Source organism: Otolemur garnettii, unplaced genomic scaffold (genome assembly GCF_000181295.1).
Source record: "Otolemur garnettii isolate 467f Iridium unplaced genomic scaffold, OtoGar3 scaffold00015, whole genome shotgun sequence".
In the NCBI taxonomy this organism is placed as follows: Eukaryota; Metazoa; Chordata; class Mammalia; order Primates; family Galagidae; genus Otolemur; species Otolemur garnettii.
In genome coordinates, this window is record NW_003852410.1 from 11444474 (window position 1) to 11468955 (window position 24482).

General features: G+C 38.9%; 1 protein-coding gene across 3 annotated transcripts in view; it reads right to left on the reverse strand.

Annotated features, from left to right (window-relative positions):
• Positions 1–24482, reverse strand: part of CHL1 (cell adhesion molecule L1 like) — a 201800-nt gene that overhangs the window by 151771 nt on the left and 25547 nt on the right. For all 3 annotated transcript variants that reach the window (XM_012802491.2, XM_012802490.2, XM_023510698.1), the window contains one exon: positions 5659–5738. The gene's annotated coding sequence lies outside the window, so the exon portion shown is untranslated. The remainder of the gene's footprint in view (positions 1–5658; positions 5739–24482) is intronic.

Consider the following 24482-nt stretch of genomic DNA (forward strand, 5'->3'; position numbering starts at 1 on the left):
GGAGTTGGAGGTTGCTGTGAGCTGTAATGCCACGACACTCTACCCAGGGGGACAGCTTGAGTCTCTGTCTCAAAAAAAAAAAAAAAAGAAAAAAAAGAAAGGCGATAATCTTGCCCCGGATTCTTAGCGAGATCTCCTGTTATTTCTTCTTTCTTTCCCCTCCTCTCTCTGCTTTCCTTCTCCCTGTAGGTGGGGGCGTTGTGGTTATGCAGAGGCGCTCATCTTTGATCTTCCTGCCTAAGGTTGCCTGCCACTGCGGGATGGTTTATGACAGGCTAAATTAGCCTTTGATCAGAGGCTTTGATTCAGTTTCTAATGCCCGGCTTCATCACGAGGTGCGGAGATGTGTCTGCATTGGCTGCCCCTCCCGGCTCCGTGGGTGATAGGAGTGATAGATTTCCCTGGTTTCCTTCCTTTCCGAGGCCTCACACATCTGCCTGTGTGTGGAGTCCAGTCAGATCTGCAGTTTCCCGGCGATGCCTATGATTTGTGTCAGTGCTTTACATGCTATGTTCCCCCCAGACATGGGTCGCCCTTGGGGCAAAAGTAGCATTTTCTTGAGGAAACACCATTTTCTCCTTTTGTTGGATTTTGCTGTCAGTCATTTGTTTGGTTGCGCCCCTATTCTCATGGACCTTTTATATGTGAAGTCTGTCATGTTCTACTTCAGCAGTCCTTTTAAATATCAAAATAAGATCAAAAGTGGCTGCTTATTGATGAGCTCACCCAAGTTTTGCTGGGTTTCAGCGTCTTTTCGTCTTTAATAATTCAGTGCTATTATGGTCAGTCATTTCTTTGTAATGCATTAGCAACTGAGCAACTGTTTTCTGCCAGGATTCTGCCTCCTGGATTTGCCAGGGAAGGAAAAAGAAATAAAAAAGAAGAAAATGGCTATGGAGACTGAGAGACTGAGCCTAGCCCTATTAAAATCTTAAAAGCTAACAAGAAGGAAAACCATTGGAAGTAAGAAATATGATTATTACCTTGATTGTGTGATGGTTTCATGAGGGTTTGCATATGTTAAAAATCTTCAAACTATGCATCTTAAATATTTTCAGTTCTTTGTATATCAATTATGCCTCAATAGAGTTATTAAGAAAAACCCATAGACTGACGGTAACAACCAAACCCTGCAAAATAATCACAGACCTGTGCTTAGAAATACAGCTCTTCACAGAGCTCACTCTATAAACTTTTGACCTCAAGATGTCACTTCCCCAGTAACTTAAAATCTACCTACATGTAGCATTTTGACAACATATTTGTGCATCTCTGGTTCCCTTCAGAGCCCTCTCTGAATTTCCATGCTTTGGAAATCGCATTTGTGTGTGTGATTTGAGTAACAGCAACTTCAATAAGACGCCAGTTGAAACAAACACATTTTTGGCACCTCCACACCAAAATTATGTATGCAATTTGGAGGTAATCCACAGAACAGCCAAGAGGAGTAAGAAGGGAATGGGGTGGTTGGCTGAGGAAGAAATGAGAGCTTCTGAATGTCCCCAGAGTGGGTAAACAACAATAAAGGAAGCATCACAGCCTATAAATATTTAAAAGGTGCAGGCATGAAATACGGATAGGAAGGATTAATTCTGGGACAAGGGCAGGGAGCTAGTTCTGATGCACTTGTATCATGGGAAAGGAAAGGGACACAGATTAGTATCATCATCTATCACACAAAATTTTTTATGGTCTCTGAATGCTCCATCTCAAAAGATGCCTAAAAACTACACTTAATTTTTCAACTGAGGGAAACTTCTTTCCAAGGAGGTAGGTTTTACTTGGCTTCCCCTTAGCACTACTTGAGGAGAGATTTTTATTTTGCATAATAAACTTTCAACCTCTTATTATAAAGGTCACACTTTTATTTCCCATTGGTCCTGAATTGAATTAGCCACAGGACAAAGCCAATAAATGACAAGACAAGGACCTACCTGTCCCGGTGGGACTATCAGAGAGCTAACTGTTATGGGAACTTTAAATGAGTAACCAAGTTTAAGTACAACTCGAAACTAGCAAGATTGCAGAGAAGATCACAGGGCCCAGAGAAGCAATCAGGAACTTCACAGACCAGGTGTCTAAGAAGTCACCAGGAGAATCTATCCTCCTTTTATGCATTCTTCTTCCCTTCCATTCCTACATTTACGAAGCATCTAAGGTGTCTCAACTGCCATGATGCAAATACAGATTTCACCTGGATCCTGCTGTCAAAGATTTGTCCATGAGACCCATGCATAAAGGATTAATTGCACTTGAGCATGAGGCATGAGGCCAGAGCTAGAATAAGGCAGAAGCAGGATCAGCCAAGCCAGCAGCATCTATGCAATGTGTGTATCTCATTGTACTGAGGACGTTCAGAAAGGAGTAGTTGTCCCATTTTATCCTCCCCAGAGCATAGGAGTCAACCCCTGGTATAACTAAGCACATGAATAGCCTCTCACAGTAGACTTAGGTGTTACTGGAAAATAATCAACGCCTTTATAACAACTTCACAGGCAAAGGAAGGACGGCTATCTTCTCCTCTCACATAGCAGTGCTTTACTTTCTATTTAATATTTATTTACTTATTTATTTTACTTTTTGTTTTTTGAGACAGAATCTCACCCTGTCACCCTCTGTAGAGTGCTATGGTGTCACAGCTCAAAGCAACCTCAAACTCTTGGGCTTAAGCAATTCTCTTGCCTCAGCCTCCCAAGTAGCTGGGACTACAGGCACCCTCTGCAATGCCTGCCTATTCTTGTTGTTGTTGTCATTGTTGTTTAGCTAGCCTGGGCCAAGTTCAAACCCGACAGCCCCAGAGCATGCGACTGGAGCCCTAACCACTGAGTTATGGGTGCCAAGCCGTTTATTTAGTATTTAAATAAAAATACTGTTCTCTCTTCCCTACTTTCAGGACATGTAGCCTAGGTTTTTTTTTTGTTTTGTTTTGTTTTTTTGAGACAGTTTCACTTATTAACCCTCTGTAGAGTGCGGTGAAGTCACACCTCACAGCAACCTCCAACTCCTTGGGCTTAGGCAATTCTCTTGCCTCAGCCTCCCAAGTAGCTGGGACTACAGGCACCCGCTACAACACCCAGCTACATGTAGCCTAGTCTTTGATATAAAAGAACCCATCCAAATATCATAAATCAGTGGAAAGGGCAATGTAAAGACACAAGCACCATCAACCAATCTTGGTACATGACCCAAGGTGACTAACACAGCTCATGGTTTATCATGACCTCCTGCTATAAAAATGTAGTCTCTGTCATTCAAGTACTTAGCAGGCCTTCTGTTGAGATGCAGAGATAATATCATCTTTAGAGGGATTATACATAGGTATGGCACATTGGAAACATAGAGATAAACCTACATTCATCTGAGAGGGACAAGTTCAACCTCATAAAATTTCTAACACTTAAGCTATGATTTGCATAAGGTCAGATGAGTCTGGGTGCTGAAAATCATAAAAGGAAAAATTAGTATTCAAATATTATAATCTAATTTGAGCTTTGAAGAGTATTCTATTCCTTTTTTCTTTTAATTCTTGAGAAGCTGTGTAGCAAGGAGAAAAAATTCAAAACAAAAGATTCTCCAAAGAAAAAGGACTGAGAGAAAGAGAGTGTCTCTAGGACTGTGACTCCATATGCCCTTCCTGAAAGTCGTACAGCTGATTCTTTAAGCACCACAATGAAAACGCACAGTAAGAGAACTAACTTATTTTATAGAATTAAATAATGATAAAATCAGTCATCAAGAGGAACACAAAAATTAAACACAATCGAATGAAATAAAGGGAAAAAATACAGGGTTATGAGTGAGCAGGGACTTTTGCAGGTTACCATCCATTTTCATGATGTCACATACATAGTTATTAATACATCATCATGATACAACCACAATTAAATTTCCTCATGGTACTGTGATAATATCTTTTTAAAAATTTAATACCCTGGTTGCTTTATTTCATTGTTTACATTCTCAGAGAATCTACCTAGGTTTCTTAGGAACAAGAAATCCATTTATAGTAAAATCATTAGTAGAATAATTGTACCCCACACAAACCAATATCATCAAAAAATCTGGTGAACAGATTTCAAGAAGACTTTTCCCTAAGAATATCAGGATATCCTTTGAGTAGTTTTTAATCTTCAAAGAGACCTGCAGATTAACTGAAGTTAGCAAGCCTAGAAGGAGAGCTCCTCTTGGAGCAAGTTCCAAAGGGAAGATGGAAAATAATGGAGGGCAGAGCCACCCCAGTGAATAAGACAAAGAGTCCAAATGTGATTTAAAGCACACAGTCACTCAGTTTTCTCATAGACTTATTCTTGGAATCGCCCCACCCTCCATTCATTTAGAGGGCCCCCAGGGATTACCGGGAGCCAGGTATGCTAACAATGACTCAGAGTCAGGGTACGCTATCTCATTACTCATTGGAATCATTATTCTATGTTTATTAAGATCCTTTCACAACCAATATTTGTAGAAAATTCTGCATGTACTAAATCATATCTCAATTCTTCAAGAGTGCATATTCTGTTGATGACAAATGTGCTCTTAAGACAGAAGAAAACCATTCTTTTCATTCGCACCATTGAAAAAAAGAAAGAAAAAATGACTGTTTTCCTCCAAACGCTTCATCTTTAAAAACATGTCAAGATCGGTTAAGGCACCAGCCACATACACAGGAGCTGGCAGGTTCGAATCCAGCCTGGTCCCGCCAAAAAACAATGACAACTACAACCAAAAATTAGCCAGGTATTGTGACCGGTGCCTATAGTCCCAGCTACTTGGGAGGCTGAGGCAAAAGCATCACTTAAGCCCAAGAGTTTGAAGTTACTGTGAGCTGTGACGCCAGGGTACTCTACCAAGGCGACAGCTTGAGACTCCGTCTCAAAAAAAAACAAGTCATGATACTAATTACTGACACAAACTGAAGCAAACACAATAACCATATGTATTATGAAAATACTCGAATTTGAGTTGCACCTCAAGGCAGTTATCACTAATATTCCAATTTTATGTATTAGGAAATAGGAGAGCCAGAAATACTGAACAGATAACACAGCGCCACACCATAGTGAGTCTGGTCCTCGTCCTAACACAGACTTTTCTCACTGTTCCAAACTCTTTGAAATGAATTATAATTTAGCCTGGTATTGCACAAAGAATTTGAAAAAACTCCAAAGGAGGATTCAGGTCAGATTTCACATTTGTCCAAATCCAAGGGACAGTTAACTGAAGTTGAAAGCCTTTCAGGCGATGAAGAGGTGAGCTCGATTTGACCTCTGAAAATACAAGTTTTCTCAGTAAAACTTCAAGCTCCCTAAGAAGGCAACCCTCCCAGATCCCAGTGGTGAAATTAATTTTTCTGTTAAAAATGACATTCAGATAAGTATCATACAGATGCCACTTTGAAATATACCAAGAGATCAGCCAAAAAGAAGAATAAGTTTAAGGTATGGGTTTTGCTTTCTTTTAATGAATTAAAAAAAAAAAAAAAAAAACCTTCATTATAGCATTAACTGGTCCATATCTACATTAAGCCTGTAATGAACACAAACTTTCTATGTCATTTTCTTATCCTACCCACTCTGGCTATCCTCCTTGACTGTGTTTCTCAATAATTAAAAACAATCAAAAATACATAAAACAACTGATTAAGGAAAATAATCTTACCTGAAAATTCAGTTCCCCTTAGTTCCACGATGACAGGTTTGCAGTATTAAGACAGGATCATTGTTTGTAGTCTCAGGCACCTAGGGGTAGATGTGGAAGATGTAACTTTAGTGATAATTTCCATCTAAGAAACCACTGTTAAATTAATTTTTACCTTTTCTCTGTTAAAATAAAAAACGACAGTGATTTAATTTTTCTTTCTCCCCACACCCCTAAACATTTTTAATCAAATACCTAAGCAATAGTATTGTTCAGTTGCTAAAAAAAGGAATTTTGTGAATTTCAATCTAGGAATAACAGAAGCAGAGAGGGCAGACAGGCAGAAAACTGCCACATAATTACGCTTCTCCTTGGAAGACACATTGACCTGTCTCGTTGCAGAACTCAAACATTTTGCAACAGAACACAATTTGCAAGTCTTTCAGCATGGTCCTCCATGCATCTTTGTGCAAAAATCATTTGTTTTTTGCCTGCTACAGTGATCAATCTGTCAAAATAAAACAACACCTACTAAAATGAGCAGAGCTCTATCAGGAAGCGTTCAAAGGTCAGATCTCTATGAACTACAGAAGGTACTTAAACCTACAAATCAAGAGCCCAAGATAACGCAATGGTACATTTCAAAACTATTAAGAAAAGAGTATAATTGTCTTATCACAACAAGTGAGTAAGCAAGGTGATGGATGTGTTAATCAGCTCAATGTCAGCATTTCACATGGTTTATCAAATCAGTACACTGAACCCCATAAATGCATCAACATACACAGTATGATTAATATAATAAAAAAAGAGCCCGCGGTGTGCTCATGCCAAACATCCCATCTCTTAAAAACATCAACATGTAAAATGAAGGAAATGTTTTATAACCAATATACACAATTCTTTTACTGTTAATTCTCAGGTGACTTGGGGATTGGCTCCCAATCATTAGAAGATTGCTTATAAACTTGTAGAATGCTTTCCCACAAACACACCTTTGAAAAAAACTAAGATTTTCTGTTAGGCATGGCGATAATCAGAATAAGTCAAAAAATAGTTTGCACACCCGTTGTTCTAATTTTATGACTGAATATCATTCAGAAGAGTGAAATTCCGCCTAATGATTTTAACTCCTTCTGGTAGAAATGATCAATTAAAGAGATTGATGAAACTACAACATCCTTGGCCTTCAGAAAAGAAAGGGAGGCTAAAAAATTTGAACAGCCCACTTCCATTCCGTGAATTATTTGACAATCTCTTTGGCCGATGCCAAGAAGTTACAAACAGATTGCAATGCCCAGGGAGAGAACCTCACACCAATACCCTGGCAAGAGTAAGAAAAATCTTCCCTGCTTTCCAATTGACCAAGTGACACACTACTCAGACTGTGGCCTTCATACTTTTCTTTAATAACCTCATTTCCACACACCCCCCCATCTACGTCTGACACCATTACTATCTGCATGATTATAACAAACAATTGTTTATGGTCAAGTACCAATGCACAAAATAGCATTCAATGTGGCTTCTAACCAGCGGATCTATGTACACATTGCTGGAGTATAATTGTGTTCACTGACTTCTACAGGCTATAGAAGTTCTCTCCCTAAGTAAAGGAATACAGAAACTGGCTATCACGTCATTATGTCCAGCAACCCTTATGTGTCACGGCAAGTTCTCAGTGGGAAAAAGAAAAAATGCAATGTTTGCTGATCCTACCATTCCGTTTGCTGAGGCCAAAGTTAAGAATGTCCTTTATTTATCCCCGTGATGAAGAACGGCATAAATGCAGTAGATCCCGCACCGGGAGTGCCACTCTTATCGTTCCAGTATTAAATCTCTCTAAGACATCATTCAAAACCCATCAAGTCATGCAACTACCTCAGGTGACTCTTCTGCGTGGGTCCCCACTTCTAACCACTATCGAGGACACCAGTGACAACAGAGACCAGCGTCTGCACTAAATCCCCCACACTTTCATGAGGATTTTTAAGGCTGTTGTTTAGCATTAGGCATGGAGACTAGATATGCACAAACTTATTTGCCTGCCCCCAGTGCAGACCATACCTCCTCAGCTCTCAGCTCCTTCCTTCAACTTCGGCTGAGAAGGCACTCACATCAATCACGCGTGTAAGTCCTTTCCCACTCATTCGATCACCGCATGTGCAGCCTCTGCATTTGGTAGTTGGTGGATATGACGAATTATCTCTGTATTATGAGGTTGCCTTTCATTCCTACATGTTGTAGGTGGATATGATTTCCAAAAAGGGGTTCCGGGTACCCAGACAGGCTTTTCGAGGGCAACAAGTACACCATATATGTATACTTGTTTTTTCCATTTCATTTTTAAAAACCTATTTTGACTGTTTTCTTATGGTAAATAGCAAATGAGTGTATCTATACAATTTGGAAGATGTAGACATTGCACAGTTTCAAACTATATGATCAATGTACACATACACTGTGATGGTCAAGAAAATGTCTTTTTCATTTGGCTTTTATGATATCAGCAGGATATAAAATCCTTTGAATTTATTTACTCACCACCACTGACGAAGATAATAATGTCTTACTTTCTATTCTTAGTGAAAAGTTGCTTTTTCCCCAGAGTCCCTAAGTTTCTTCTGCTTAAGAGACACTAAGAAGTATACCTACTGAATGTAAAGGGAGAATGGATAGGAGTGCTTAAAAAGCATGACTGAAAGAAAATATAGCCCAGCGTGACAGACTATAGGGTGTCCCAAAAGTCGACCCTGAAGTCACCAAACAGGGAAAATGGTAAATTGCCACTAAATGTACCTTCCTTTACAAGCCATTCACTACAGAATTTTCCAAAGAGGTGGCCAACACATAGAGAATGTTTTTTGTTGTTGTTGTTGTTGTTGTTGTTTTGTTTGAGACAGAGCCTCAAGCTATCCCCCTGGGTAGAGTGCCATGGCATCACAGCTCACAGCAACCTCCAACTCCCGGGCTCAAGCGAGTCTCCTGCCTCTGCCTCCCCAGCAGCTGGGACCACAGGTGCCCGCCACAATGCCTGGCTATTTTTTGGTTGCAGCCATCATTGTTGTTTGGCAGGCCCGGGCTAGACTCGAACCCGCCACCTTAGGTGTATGTGGCTGGCGCCTTAGCCACTTGAGCAACAGGTGCCGAACTGAGAATGTTTTATAAACGTTCTCAAATATGTGCCAAGATGCTCTGTACAAAGTTGTTGAGTGACTATATGATGCACGAGATAGTGTAACATAAAATATTATAATATTTGATATTCTAATATAAATATTTGAATTGAATATAAAATATTCAATCCATATGACATAAAATATTTACAATAAAATGAGAACCACCACATATATGATAAGTAGCAAATGTCTGCTGTTTGAACTTATTAATGAGGCAAACCTTATGCCAGCAATATGAAGATGTGAATTTTTCTCCCCTGAAGACTTCCAAAAGAGCACTGTGAAAGAAAGTAATCCCCATTTCTGATCACTAATTTTAATGTTGGTTTACTAATACACAGTTATTGACTTTCAGCCAAAGATAACAAGTGATTCTCTCTCCAACATCAATCGGAGACACGTGATGAGCTGCATGTTACGTTAAGCAATGTATGTATTATTTCATGTTATACAAGTGCCTTATAAATTGGGTACTACTGACCCTGATTTTATAAAAGATTAAATGAATTCACATAGGTTAGGTGGCACGTACAGAGTTAGGAGAATGAATAGCGATGCCAAGATTTGAAGCCAAGTTCATGTAACTCCATACCTGTGCCTTTATCTACACTAGACTCTGTTCCTTACTGCATCATCTGGTAAAGTGCTTTGAGTATCCTTGAGAAAAGGACTCTATATTAATGATTTCTCTATCCCCTACTATTTTTTCAGATACACATTTAGCTGTCTAAAGGAGGTCAATAGCATACTATGGGGAAATCAACCAAGACTATTCCAGGGCAACTCAAAAGTCCTCATGAATTTTATTCCTACCTCGGTGACTAACTAGCATTACCTATAAATGGCATGTCTCTTAAGCAAATTTTGGGCCACAAAATCCTTATGCACAACATGAGAATGATTTTTATAGTTTCTTTTTTGCCTTAAGAGTCTAGGATAACACATAGATGTGTGTGTGTATATAAAACCTCTCTGATGATGAAAGAAAGGGCAACTAAACTAACTATTCAAGAAGCTGGAACCATGAGACTCTCATGCAGGGTAAGAGTAGACACATTAGAAATCTTCTGTGTGGAAAGATGAATACACAGAACAGATGGACCAAAACAAATGAAATCTAACAGGACACAGCGAAGAGAATATAATTATGCTCTATGCTATCTTGGGCTGTTACAACTTGGAAGCAAGAAGATCCTCTCAGAAACGAATTCAAGGCAAATCATGCACAATAGAATTCTATTATTATGATAAGTCGTATTTGTTAAAGAAATAAATAGCTTTCAGAGAAGCTGAGACATTTTCTTGGCCGGTGCTCTCATAGTTTATTAACAGAAAAGAGGGTGTATTTTTCATCTCTAGCATTTAAAAACTAAGAACCAGTATACACTCTCAAGAACTCTTCCCTTCCCTCCAGCTGGCTGACCTGGAAGGACTAGAGTTTGGCTGATAATATAAATCACACTCAGGTACTCTGGGGTTTTGATCCAGCTCCAGCACATAGCTCACAATAGACAATCAATAAATATTTGCCTGCATGAATGAATAAGCTCTGCCACTTACTAGCTGTGCCACTTTGGGAATATTACTTAACTCCTCATTTTCACTGCAATCAAATGTGGATGTGGCAAAGCTCCTGGGAACCAGCTGCAGCCAAGGGTTCATTATAGCAGGACACCAAACGGTGGGGCAGGGCCCAAGGCCACGGCTGCAACACAAGTTTCAGATTCCTCATCACACCGTCACTGGTCTTCCAACCACAATTGTTGATGTAGCAGAATAGCCCTGGAGGTCAAGTTTCAGCCACACTGTGCCACCAAAAAACAAAGCTTGGACCCCCACCCCCACCGCAATACATGCAACTCGAAAGCCCCACCTCCCAGAGCCCAGAGGGTGCCTCCTCTGAAAGCGTTTGCCCCGTTTCTCACCGTGGAGTACAATGGCAGGGGCATTCCTTCTCATCTCAGTACTGGGGAAGGTAGAGTGAGTCTCACAAGAAACCACGTCTGAAATGGTCTTGAAAGCAATAAGCAAAAAATATCCACGTTTGAAGTTAAGAATAAATCAGATAGATAACTTTTTTTAGATCTCAAACGGGATCTAGTTCTGATTTTATATAACTTTCTAATGCAATTGGAGATTATCTCCCCAGGAAGTAGAAGGCCATTAAAAATTTGCAATAGTGTTTCCAGAAACAATTGTAGAGAAGTGTTAGGTTTTTATACACAGTCCAAAATATATATGACACTAACCTCAAATATCACTTTTGACTAAAGCCTAATCAAACCAGTTGATAATGGGTTAGTTAATAGCAAGATCAGGCTCCTATTCTAATAACAAGGAGATACGTTTACACAGGGCAAACCATAAGCCAGGCCCTGTCCTAGTGTTTCACACTTTATTAACTCATTTTATCCTGAACATTTTTCTTTAATGTCTTCATCTACAGATGAGAAAACTAAAACACAAAAAAGTTACATACTGCCTAATGTTTCATAACCATTTCCCCAGAATGGAACTCTGTAACTTTGGCAGGCCTGAGCACCTCCACGCGTATTAACTGCAGCACCAGTACCCTTATAAAGCAGACTCTTGTTCTTGACATCTACAAGCTTAGATGTAATATTTAGACTCAAATATTTTCAACCATTATGAAAGAACAGGATGTAAACCATTAAAAGTTACGCTGAAATACATATGAAACTGCCTGTAAGACATTCAGGCATATTTAGGTATAAAAAGGAGTTAACATGGCTATTATTAGGACTTTCTGTCCCAACGCATTGTACAAGGGGGTCTTTGTTTATTCATTCTACAATGTATGACTTGACTACTCTGCTTCCAGTACTGTGGTCAAGGCACACCCATGAATGGGGAGCCCTATGTGCCCCAAACAGGAACTTGTCCAAACAAATCTGATCCCAGGCTATTATTCCCTACTTCCTGCTTGAGCCACTGCACCTGCTGATGTGGGCTGAGTATTTGCTCAAGTGGCTTTCAACCCCCGGACCACCTTCAACACCCTTAGGCTACTGGCCTGTGGGTCTCGGAATCTTTGCTTTCCCCTCTCTTCTCAAAGCAAACCAAAGGCTAAACTTTCTGTGTTTCCTTGAATTACCACTAAGTTTTAGTCCTCTGTCCACACTCCCCAAAGTTCAGCACAGTCTCTGTGTGTTAGTCTTGATAACACAAGTCTCATGCTGCTGTAAACTTCAGGAGATAACAAGGAATTGTCAAGTGATGTCACTGTTCCATCAGTGAGAAACTCACTCTCTACCCATGAAGTCACATTAGAAATGATTTGCAGGAGATGGCAGTTGGATGAGATGAATATTTATGACGGGGTTTGTTGTATTATGAAAATACTAAAAGCTCACTGCAGACATTTGGTAAAATACAAATATGTATATACACACAAATATATACATAATGAAATAGAAATTAACTGTCAAAGTTAACTACTAACATTTTAGTGTGTTTCCTTCACTTCCTGAATAATGTCAATATTCAGCTAGTGCTATAGCTACCATACACACATACCTACACGATAGACCCTCCATGGTTGGCCACCTCCCTATATTGACCACCTCTTAAGTTAAGCTGATTTTCATAGACTGGGCATGCATCACATACGAATATCAGTTCAGTAGGCCTAGGTCTTTATGTTGACCACTTCCGTATGTTGACCAGTTTGTTACAATCCCTTGGGTGGTCAACTTACAGAGCTTCCATTTATCTCTACAGACATAGCATTCTGAACACTTTGAGTAAAAGCTTTTTCAATTCATATGCTTGGGCCAACAGTCACATATCTAGAAATCTAGCATAAGTTAGATGAAACATATTAAGATATGCTCAAACATAAGTGTAAAATGTTTACTGAGTGTAAGTAAAATTCAGACAACTTAAGGGCTCAATAACAGACAAATAATTTGGCACTTAATAGAGAAATAATGGAGTGTTTAAATATAGTCATGTATTACAAAATTTGTACTTTTGCAAAGTTGTATGTATACTTTCAAAGTCTATTGGATGAAAATTCTTATAACATTAAATAAAGCATCACAAATTATACAGAGAACAGGAGCTGAACTTTTCTCATACAAAGAATTTCTGTATCTATGTGGAAAATAGTACTGGAAGCAAATACATCAAATTGCTACCACTGTTTACGAGGAGAGAGAGATAAAGAGAGATCAAAGAGGCTAGAAATCAACAGATCTATTTTTAATGATCATGAACTACTTCTTTGCCCCCAAAATAAAATAAACATGATAAGAAATATAAACAGACCAAGTATGGTGGCTCATGCCTGTAATCCTAGCACTCTGGGCGGCCAAGGTGGGTGGCTTGCTTGAGCTCAAGAGTTGGAGACCAACCTGAGCAAGAGTAGACCTCGTCTCTACTAAAATAGAAAATCTATCTGGGTGTGGTGGTAGATAGCTGTAGTCCCAGCCACACAGAAGGCTGAGGCAAGAGGGTCACTTGAGCCCAGGAGTGTGAGGTTGCTGTGAGCTATGACACCACCACAGTCTACCCAGGGCAAGGGAGTGAGACTCTGTCTCAAAAAAAAAAAAAAAGAAAGAAAAGAAAGAAAGAAATATAAATACTTTTTTCTTCAAAGCTACAGTTATTTGGCTAGGTAAATAAGTGACCCAGTTTATCAAGCTAAAATTAAAGAATGGAATTCCAGTTTGGCATTGCGGTGAGGGTTGTTAAGGAAGAGCAAGAGAAACAACTCAGAAGCATATCAAAGCAGGGCATAGTCAAGAAGATATATAAAGTTCAGAGGGCTAAAGATGAGGTGCATAAGGGCAAGGAATAGATAATAAAAAGAGATGAGGCTGAAAAGTTGGATTGCACAAACAATGTAAGGTCCCCCAGGTGACATGCTTAGATAATTAAACTTCATCTTAGAACGGGAGACCATTGTGGATTTTTAGTAGGAAAGGCCGAGATGAGATTTATGTCAGGAAGATAACTTCGGTTTGATATCTTTGTATTCCTGGATGGATTTAAAGTTTCAAGGATAATGGATGTCTTGAGTGTAAGAAAAAAAGAGAGGAAAGAAAGGACCAAATTGATTTTGTCTGGAATGGCCTTGATTTCAGCCTTTGCCTTACAGAAAGAATTTTAAGTGCTCTGTGGGTCTTAGAGAGGTGAAGGGAGTGGAGTACCAGAGAAGATTCTAGACTCTAATGTACAATTAAAAGAACTGAACAGCACCAACTCTGGCACTTACTACCCATGGAACCTTGTGCATGTCCCAAACTCCCTGAATTTCTGTTTCCTCATTTCTTTTTAACTAGAACTAACAACCCCTGGGTCACTTCTTTAACAGGGTGGCAATGAGAATTTATAAATAGTAGACCAGGCATCAGGCAGGATGTCTAACATAATGACAATGATTATTTTATACACATTCGCTAGTAATTGAAAAAATTCAGTTTGTAAAAAATACTTGAGGGCAAATACATAACTTGTAAATCTGTGAAAATAGATGTTTGGGAGCGCACCTATGAGTAACTCTACTTTAAAAATCTAAAACTATTGCATAGAGATGACGTAAGATGCTCAGAACATGAAGTGGGCTATATTCTTGATAGGCTCTGAATGTTTCCTTCATTACGTAACTGTAAATGCATTCCAATAAAATGCTAATTCTTATAAACTGCAATGGAGAAAATGTGCAAATTCAATCACAACTTTCAAAATATTTTCACTGGGACCAAATAAAAATAAGTCAGTCTAAGGAGCCCCAGGGACAGCAGACAAACAGAGTGATAGGCAAACAAAATTGGATCATTCAGGAGACCAAATTAATGATTTGCAGCAAGCTGCCTATATGCAGACTGAGACCCCAATCCCCACTGCCTCTTTGCTATGCACTCAGTACATGGTAGATTCCAGAACACTCTTGGGAAAGGAGATGAATATGTGAGTTCTAAGTATAACTCTGGTCAGCCATCAGCTATTGTCATGACTTCTACTCCCGCCAAATATTGTTCAGTACATAAATCAGAAATTTTTAACATGACGAGAATATAAAATTATCAGTGATGCTTTCAAAAATATATATTAAATAGGACCAGGCACAGTGGCTCATGCCTGCAATCCTGGGAGGCCAAGGCAGGTGGATTGCCTGAGCTCACAGATTTGAGAGCAGCCTAAGCAAGAGCAAGACCCCATGTCTAAAAATAGCTGGGTGTTGTGGCAGACACCTGTAGTCCCAGCTACTTGGGAGACTGAGGCAAGAGAGTCCCTTGAGCCCAGGAGTTTGAGGTTGCTATGAGCTGTGACACCACAGCACTCTACCAAGGGTGAAAGTGAGACTCTGTCTCAAAATACAAAACACACACACACACACATATATATATAAACTTCCAGTTTTTATTCATATAAAAAATTTACCAGTTGCAGATGACAAGACCAATATTTTAGTTCAAGTAGTGTATTTGGAGGCCAAATCCAGGGAAGCACTGGCGGGGGGGGGGGGAATATGAGGCAGGGAAAGCAAAGAAGCCAGGAAAGAATATATTACGAGCAGGGTCCTGGGGCTCAGGCCTGCAATCCTGGCACTCTGGGGAGGCCGAGGTGGGTCAATAGCCTGAGCTCACAAGTTTGAGACCAGCTGAGCAAGAGTAAGACCCCTCCATCTCCAAAAAAAAAAATAGCTGGACATTGTGGCAGGTGCCTGTAGTCCGAGCTACTTGGGAGACTGAGGCAAGAGAATCACTGAAGCCCAGGAGTTTGAGGTGAGCTGTGATGCCACAGCACTCTACCAGGGGTGACAAAGTGAGACTTTGTCTCAAAAAAAAAAAAAATTATACATTGGGCTGGGTAAGCTGAAAGTATAGTTGAAGATCCCACCAAACACATGCAGGGTTCAATACATTTGGGATGAGAGAGAATACGAAATAAAGTGTAAACATACCCTCTCAATTGAAAATTCCGATTAATAGAACATTTCTTAGATATTTCAACCAACTTTTAATTGAAACTATATTTAATCCAACCTCATGGTGAACATTTTGGATTTAGTTCACCCGTGAGCTAGGCCTGCTTCAGTTCTGCAGGAAATTGCGCACCTGCTATTATCTACACAATGTCAGCAAGAGCAGGAAAGCGGGCAGGGCAGGAGAAACACGTGTGGTGTTAGTGCAAAAAAAAAAGAAAAAGAGAGGAAAGGAAGGAAGAAAGAAAAAACATATGCCTTAATTATGGGAAATCACCAAGGATAATTTTTTAATTTTTATAAATATTGGGAAAAAAATCATCATACCATGAAATATATGAAAGTAATAGAGGAATCAGAAATCTACATAAGATGCCACCATATCATGAATGCTTTTTCTCCACCAGGGAGTTTGGAAAACAGGTATTTGATTTCATAGAATTTCAGTGAGACAAACCACTTAGTACGTATGAACCAATAACAAAATTCACTCTCCAGCTTTCTAATATTTACATGGTAATACTCCCAATTAACTTAAAATAAAAACTTGTTGTGATTATCTGGGTAAAGGGTCCATCACCCCATTATGATCATGAATACATTTGAGAATCTGGAGAAAGCTAAGGACTCTTTCTCCAGAAACATGTGCACACCTTTCTGCACGTGACATATTGAACACAATAACAATAGCCTCAAAAATTACCTCTGATTGGAGCCATTCAAACTACTCAAGGTTGAATGATATGAGGGGAGTATTGAGGCTCAATCCAGAGAACTAAGGTCAGTAGTGATTGCTTACTTGAATTCTATTGCAGTCAGCCTATAAGAACTGCCTATAAGATCTTAACAGTTCATAGAATTCTAACAAAGACTTTTCACAGAATCCTTGAAACAACTCTGTATGTTTATTTTACTAGGTTCATTTCTAAATGAGAAAAGAATCAAATCAGAGGAATAAATTACTTCCTCAAATGTCACACATTAGCAACAAAGGTCAAGTGTAGAACTGAAGTAGAATTATGATTCCAATTTCTCAACAATACTGTAACCCATAGAACCCAATCTCTACATTTTAAAAAATGGTTTATGCTTCGTGACAGTTTAAAATGACACAAACAAACTCAGGCTTTTACTATGAAAATAAAAAATCTTCCCCCGCCCCCAAATCATCAGCTGGTGATTTATTGTGGACAAGTGAACAAGCTGTGGACAAAATCCGACTTGGGATTTTGTCAGTGTTAAGTCTTTGCTTTCATCTATTCCTTTTTAATGTGGGAAACACAAAAGCCAGAGAGAGTCACCACTTCCTTAGTCTCTCCACATAATCCAGGCATCATACAGGAGCTAAAAGACATGTTTTATTCTCTTCATTATATACTGAATGCTCAGAATTTATTATACAAGTGATCTTTTGATCGTCAGAAGCAAGGCTTTTTGAAGCTCTGGCGACAAGAGTGTTGAAGAGACTGCTTCCGATGGGGCCAGTTGGTCACTCAGCACACGTTGCAAGTATCCACTTTGTAGGGCTCTTTAATGGGCCTGTATAATACTGTGGAAACTCACAGGGAGGCGGGGTGAAGGACACGGAGCGAGGACCACCCAAAACAAAACAAAACAAAACAAAAACAGTGCAAACCAGCAGATGCAACTCCTTCCCTTTGAGAGACCACAACGCTACAGAGGGCAAGAAATTTTATCTCAGGAACTCTGAGAAGTGGGGAGAGGGAGGAGGTGTGGCTTAGGCAGGGAATTGATTTTCAAGTTCAAGACAAAAAAATATTAAAGTCTAAATTTTGTATAATCGACATCATTTTTATTTTTCTAGAACCACATAGAAGATCAAGATTATTCTGAATCCAGCTACAAAGATTCTGTTGAAATTCTGATAGCCATTTCACAATCCCAGCAAGAGCAGAAAAAGGTATTAAGTCAGTGTTGAATTAATTATGTGGAAAATTTGAACAAAAGACTCCTTCCTCTAATTCTTCCACATCCACACATATTTCTGGAAAATCCTAAGCTATGAATATTGTAGAAAATGGACTAAGGTCTGAACAGCCAACTCTCCTTTGGACATTCATATTCTTTTGGTCTGGGAAATGTGTACTCTGAGGTTACTGCTTGCATTGATTACGCACTTGGTATACCCAGAGCAGTTGCAACTGAATTTGCTTCTGCATTTTAGTGAAAGATTTGTGCCAATTTATCGATGGAAGCCTGGGGAGATCAGCTGGCCTGAGAACTTTTTCTGAACGACATTTTCTCCTGCCATTTTTGACATATCAGTGTTCAAAATTAATGAAGATTCTGGAGGACATAAAAATTCGAGAAAAAAATATATTCTGAAAGATTTTTAATAAATTGCATTAGATATAAAACACGGTAGCAGAAATTATAATTAATAAGAAGTGAAATAGAACACCACCTTAAAATAGAAAGCAGAATCCCTTCGGAAACAACACATGGGGCTAATGCAAAAATCAATGTTCACTGTGCTGGTTGCTTGCAAAATTACACAATTAATCCTGGGTAAACTAACCTATCAGCAATGCACACTGCAGGGTTGCTGATAACTATTAGGCTGCACAATGTATTAAAGAAAGAGACCTTTAATGAGATCCCATGAGAATCTAAAGATTCAAATCACTTTTTTTTTTCTCCCTAAAAGAACATTTTTACTCCACTTAATGGACATTACTTTTCTTATCTGATACACATATGGTCAGATCCACCATTAAATCAATCATTAGGAACCAGAAGACATTCTGTCTTGAGTTTAAAATATGCTATTGCGCTGATTTCAAAGTAATAGAGGATTCAGAAATCTGCATGAGATGCCACCTTATCTGGTTTCTGGAGCTGATTGCAACCTATGCTATCCTATATTACTGGGCTCTCACCGGGGCTAATGAGCTATTAGAATATTGCTGCGTTAACACACTCCAGGCCACGTGAAGATTTGTAATCTCATGTGTGTTCCATTATGCCAGTTATACTCTGCTTTATTCCACAGTAAAAAATAAATAGAAATAAAGTAACCACTTAGATATAGTCATTTTAAAAATGTTTTTCATTAGACACATATGTATATTTACATTGAGTATATGTAAACATGTCCACATCCACATACCTCATCAAACACTTAACATCTGAATAGAAAACTGTACACATTTAAGCAGAAAAACAGTTCAAATATTTTTTCTGATGGTTGGTCTAAGGCTTTAAAGTTTTCATGTTTTTCTTCTTCTTCCAATTCTTAGATTAACTGTAATCCCATTCAAAAGCAACCACCTGGGGGAGGGGCTAAAAGGTTCTTCAACGCTCCCTGGAGTTTTCATTATATGCTTAATTGAATTGAAATTGCTTCCAAAAAAATCCATATTATAATTAAAACTATACATTCAAATAACATCATTAAATTTGGTCTTAACCTCCTCTGCATCCTGATTATTTAATCCCAACGACAGTCTTGTTACAGATCAAATCCATCCAGGTGTTGTTTATCTGTATGACAAAGCTGGATGGACGGACAGGGGATAGAGAGAGAGACAGACGGACAGGCACAAAAAGACAGGTGGATAGATAGATGTGAGAGTTAATTTCAAGGAGCACAAGACAGAAAAAAAGGAGCCCCATTCTCTTCTCCCGGTCTCCCCGGACAGGCACTGGCCAGTTCCCTTGGCTTTCGCTGCATGGCCAGAACACACTTAGCGCAGTGCTGACACTGTAACAAAATCACTAATGGGAAGCTGAAAGTAATGAGGGCAGGCAGGTATCTCAGGGACCAGAAAGATGCAAAACAACACAAAAGAAGGAAGAGACAACAAGAAGAAAATCCACATGGAGAAAAAAACGCAAATGCCCAAAGGACCTTTTCCCTGGAAAAACCAAGGGCTACTTAGCAATCAGACAGCCAGCATTTCTTTACAGCCTTGAAACTACAGCCACTGCCCACACATGCTATTGTCTGCAGACCTCGGTCTATTTCCTAGCACTTTTGATTTCTATTCCACGCCTTTCATATCTGTTTTCCACACACTATCACCTACTGTCTTTCAAAATGATGTGGGCCCTCCCTTTAGCCCTTGTTTTCCTGTAATAGGAATTAAAGATATTCGAGAAAAGACCAGATTTTCTGTGTGTGTGTGTGTGTTTGCCTGTTTGTTTTTCTCCTCCAGCTCACAGGCACGATAGGCTCCCTTTTAATGCTGAGAGCTGGCCTGGAATTTCAGAGCATCAATAGAGCTTGCACACAGGGAAGAAGAGAGCGTCTCCTGCTTGCCTGTGTTTCTTCTCATATAGCTTGTCTATAAAACAGCTCAGCAGAAAACATGAACAACGATTTACCAAGCTACTCTCTGCTTGATTTTAATAGATGGACGTTCCTAGGTGGTGGATATCAAATTAAAAGTGAAATATGCCTGGGGCAGAGAGGAGATGGATAACATTTACGCTCCTGAAAATCCTGGCAATATCAACACCTGCCACTTACTGTTTACTTACTACCACATTAATTTCACCTAGGAAGACTCCCAGTGAAATTATTTACCTGAAATAATAGGCACAAATTAACCTGACATGCATTTCAGCTTTCAGCAAAAATTTTCCCTGTTTTCAACCAGCAAATATTGTGACAAGAACTAAGACATCCTTCTTTGTCTGTTCTCAAAACTCTCCTGTACGAATTCCACTCAGAAAAGAATCTTTCTTTACCAAATTGTCAGCCAAGCATGGGGGGAAAGAGGAAACATTTTGCAGAACGAGAGAGAGAGAGAGGAGATAAAAAGTATAAGGTAAAAAAAATTTTCTAGAAAATCATGGAGATTTTTCAACTTTAAAGGAGTCACGTAAGCACTCACCACCTCCCTCATTACCCATTCTCAACTTCACTTGAATTTCGATTATCTAAAGAACAACCACTGCTGATCTTCCAGACAATGGGGTCCTCTGAGTGTGTGTAAGTAAGGGAACTGTTCTGGGTTGGAGGCAGCTTTCACTTTTGCTTTATGAATTGTCTCAAAAAGAATTAAAATGATGTGCTTTAATTTAGATTCTACCTTACCGATTGGCTCTCTAATTTATATTCATTTTCAAATTTCAAAGCTGTTAAATTTATGATATAATCTAATGATCAAGTAATGTGCTTCCACCACATCACTTATCATCCATCTGCGAATCATCTATGTACCGAGATAAGACTGTAGACTCCCTAAGAGTAGCGACCACTCCCGAAGTACTTCCTGTTGTTTCTGAACTTAACAGAAAATGTGTTCTATACCCCGTGGTCAACAATTATACATTAAATGGAAAAAAGGTTTATAAACTTAACCCTCTATTCCAGTGGTTCTCAACCTGTGGGTCAACATTCCTTTGGGGGTTGAATGACCCTTTCATAGGGGTCGCCTAAGACCACTGGAAAACACAGTAGCAAAATTACAGTTATGAAGTAGCAACGAAAATAATTTTACAGTTCCACAATGTGAGGAACTGTATTAAAAGGCTGTGGCATTAGGAAGGTTAAGAACCACTGCATTCTATCAATAGCTACCACTGTCCTTTTGGATTCTTTCAACAGATATTTTGCACTTTTCTCTCCTAACAAATTCTGCAATTGGATATAGCTAATACAGGTTTGTAATTAATATAATAATTGCAACAACCTTCTGAGATAGGTACTATTCTTGATCTCTTATACAATAATAGCAGTTACTGTGCAAAAAATGACCACTTTCTAAATAGTAAATTACTGTCAAAAGAAAAGATGGGATAGCCCCCCCACAATACCTTGATAAAGCCGGGCTGGAAAGAAAATAGAGTGGCCCCCTTTATCCCTTCTCTGAATTTCAGCCAAGTTCCCCTCAGTCTCCTTCACATTGTGTAGCCCTCCTCTCTCAGCTAAGGATCCAGTAAAAAGAGGAAGGACAAGACTGAATGTGTCAGGCTGAGTGCATTGGCTCATGCCTGTAATCCTAGCACTTGGGAGGCCGAGGCAGGTGGATCACCGGAGCTCACAGGTTCGAGATCAGCCTGAGTCAGAGTGAGACCTCATCTGTAAAAAGCCGAATGTTGTGGTGGGCACCTGTAGTCCCAGCTATTGGGGAGGCTGAGACAAGAGAATTGCTTGAGGTTCAAATTCCAAGAGTTTGAGGTTGCTGTGAGCTATGATACCACAGCACTATACTGGGGGCGACAAAGTAGAATCTGTCTCAAAAAAAAAAAGAATGTGTCCCCTCAGACCTGGGAGCCATACCTGCTGCCTGTTGAAGGCCAACAATTCCCACTCAAAATAAAGTTAATTCTTACTCAGTCCAGAAAGTAAAGTTAATGTTAACTCTCTAAGTCAATACTTAGAGGACATTTACCTTCTAGTACTACCTTCATAGTGTGGACTGGTGTTGCTGTAACACTTTAAGTATCATTGTTTTGTATTAGGTAGCGATAGAGGGCCATAAAACTTTCACCAAAATGTCACTAATTTTATGAATATTTCCATAAGAAAATAATTTGACGGGTTGTGTGGATGACTGAAATAATGACTCCCAAGGATATCTACATTATAATTCCTAGAACCGGAGAATGTCTAACCTTACATGGCAAAAAGGACTTTATTATATATGTCATTAAGTGATTAAGAATCTCAAGATGGGGATGTTATTATGGATTATGTGGGTGGGTCCAATGTAATCACAGGTATCCTTCAATGGGGAGGTAGGAGAGTCAGAATCTGAAAAGATGGTATGAGGACACAGCAGAGCAAGAAAGAGAAATTGGACAATACTATAGTGCCAGCTTTGAAAATAAAGGATGAGACCACGAGCCAAGGAGCACAAGTGGCCTCTAGAAACTAGAAAAAGCAAAGAAACAGCTTCTCCCCCTAGAGCTCTAGAATCCACAGCTCTGCTGACACCTTGATTTTTAGGACTTCTAACCTCCAGAACTGTAAGGGAATAAATTTACACTGATTTCAGTGACTAAGTTTGTAATGATTGGTTAATGCAATAATAGAAAACTAATTAGGATAATGTAACATAGAAATATGGAGATAACTTACATTTTAATTTTGGGGACCAATTTTCGTAGTTCTTTTGAGTTTATGAAAAATATATGCTGCTTCATTCTCACTATTTAGCAAGGAGATGAATTAACAGTATATTCATAAGCTTACATTACAATCATGCTGCTTCTTATAGGAACCTAAGTGCTAAAGTAAGATTTATGTCAGAAACGTAGTCTTATTTGTATTGAGCACATGAAGTATTTTTATAAATTATGTCAATAAATATTAAGGACAATAGATTAATATCGTGTATAAATTAGGGCATAGCATCTGTATTCTTATTAACTTAATATTAAACAAAAAATTCAAAGCTTTCCATGGTGTGCCTATCTATATTCCAATGGTAAGAACACTTATAGAACAGACCAGAACATTGGGAGGATTTCTCAACATGTTAATATTATTAAAATATAAGTCCCTGAATACGTGTTAAGTACTTGGAATTGTTACTCCTATGAATTTCCTCTAACCTGGTGAGGAAGAGACTGAGTTGACTTTTTGTTTATTTTTTCACAATGACCATGATATTAAAAATAAAAAGGCATGACCAGGTGTGGTGGCTCATGCTTGTAATCCCAGCACTCTGGGAGGCTGAGGCAGGTGGATTGCTTGAGCTCAGGAAGAAAAGGAACCCATCTCTACTACAAATACAAATAAAAGCAACTAGCTGGGCATCATGGCAGGTGCCTATAGTCCCAGCTACTTAGGAGGCTGAGGCAAGAAGATGGCTTGACCCCAAGAGTTTGAGATTGCTGTGAGGTATAATGCCAGGGCATACTACCCAGGACAACAGAGTGAGACTCTATCTAAAAAATGAAAAAAAGAAAGCAAAGGAAGAAAGGAAGGAAAGAAAAAGGCATGAGATTTCTCCCAAGTCTCAGCTAGTCTTTGAATAAGCTGAGGGTCTGTTACATATAATCACCTTGTAATCTACAGCTGAAACAAAGGAATATGCCAACCTTTTCTAATAGTATTTCCACAACATGCACAGATTACTATATGGAGCTGCAATTTTATAATGATGATTAGGTGTTTTTAATTTTATGAAGAAATTTAAATACAGAAAAAGTAACAAAAAATATCTATGTAATTGCCATCTGGAATTAACAAATACCATTTTGTCATATTTCCCTCAGAACTCACATTTTTAAAACTTAATGAAATACAAGAAATTGAGCTGAAGTTACTTAAATTTTCCTTCTAAACTTTGTTTTCCATTTACTTCCCCCTAAAATCAATATAATTAATTTAGTGTATAGCCAACACATTTTTTTATTTTATAACAAAGACAATATAATATCGGTTTGGGGAGAGGTTTTTAATTTGTTGTTTTTTTTTTTTGGCCAGAGCTGGGTTTGAACTCACCACCTCAGGCATATGGGGCTGGCCCCCTACTCCTTTGAGCCACAGGCACCGCCCTATAATATTGTTTTATTAATTGACATAATTGGCACCATACACAAGGCAATCTGAGGCTTACTTTTTTCATATCGACTATTGTTTCTGAAATTTACGCTCAGATTTAGTTCATTCATTCAAACTGTTCTATAGAAGCCAGCCAGCATGTATATCCAAAATATATTTTATATCCATCCCTTTTTGATTGACAATTAGGTTGTTTTCATTTTTAGCATTTACAAATGGCTGCCTGGCAGGT